The sequence below is a fragment of the Psammomys obesus genome, unplaced genomic scaffold, assembly GCF_907164565.1.
Source record: "Psammomys obesus unplaced genomic scaffold, mPsaObe1.curated_primary_1811, whole genome shotgun sequence".
NCBI lineage: Eukaryota > Metazoa > Chordata > Mammalia > Rodentia > Muridae > Psammomys > Psammomys obesus.
Window position 1 is genome coordinate 1,971,748 of NW_026592510.1, and position 1,148 is coordinate 1,972,895.

Here is a 1,148-nt window from a genome sequence, read left to right on the forward strand (position 1 = left end):
ATAGATAGATAGATAGATAGATAGATAGATAGATAGATAGATAGATAAATGAGTGAAATTTAAGAATTAAGAATAAAGAAAAATTGTAACTTGCAAAGTGAATAACATGGCTTGGTTATAATCTGATTCAGAGAAAACTCAGAAAACAAATGTGAGCCAGGTGCAACTCCTCCCTTGGGAGAGAAGCAGAGACAAGCTGTGTGCTTGAGGCCAACCTCATCTACATAAAGCCTTCCCAACTAGCCAGCATTGCATAGAGAGAACTTGTCTAAATAAGTAAATAAACTAATGAAAGAGAGAGGGGAAGGGGATGAAAAAAGGAAGGGAGGGAGGGAGGGAGGGAGGGAAAAAGAAAAGGAAAGGAAATATACCTACAGAAATAATGTGTATAGTGCAACAAAAGTCTTGGGTCAAGAAAATGATGGGACTAGCAGGGCATAGTGGTATTATCTGAGTACTCAGAAGGCTGAAATATGATAACTGTGGGTTCAAAGCCAGCCTGGGCTAAACAAAAAGAAAGAAAGGGCAAAGGAAACAAGCAGAAGAGTCTAGAGCACCAAGTGAAGACTGATCTGGCAGAAATGGGAAGCCTTGTAGAAAATTAAACCACAATCCCAACAGAAACACAACGATGATAGTAGTCATGATACAGAAGCAAAACATACATAGAAACAGAACATGCTTGGTGTGTGATATTTAAACAAAACATCATGGGTATTGAAAGAATTATGAAAATTTGAATCTTAGAAATGAAAATATCAAGCAGGGCCTCGTGGTACATGCTTGTAACTCTAGTACTTAGGAAAATGGAATGAGAGCAGCCTGAGCTTCAACTGAATTCAAGACCAGCTTGCAATACATACTGAGAGTTTGTCACAACTCTCCATCCCACACCACCCCTAAAAAGAAAAAGATACCATTGAAAGAAATGAAAAAGGGCAGTTGAAGAAACACAGAAAGGATGGCGAGCTCACTAGTGGCAGAGAAAGTACAGCTAGGAGAGCACAAAATGATAGTAGGAGCCATGCATGGCGACACATGCCTGTAATCCCAGCACTCACCGCCAGGGCTACACAGAGAAACCTGCCTCAAAAAACTAAAATAGATAGATAGATAGATAGATAGATAGATAGATAGATAGATAGATA

General features: G+C 39.2%; 1 protein-coding gene across 2 annotated transcripts in view; it reads right to left on the minus strand.

Annotated features, from left to right (window-relative positions):
• Positions 1 to 1,148, minus strand: part of Btaf1 (B-TFIID TATA-box binding protein associated factor 1) — a 94,023-nt gene that overhangs the window by 78,200 nt on the left and 14,675 nt on the right. The gene's annotated exons all lie outside the window — the stretch shown is intronic.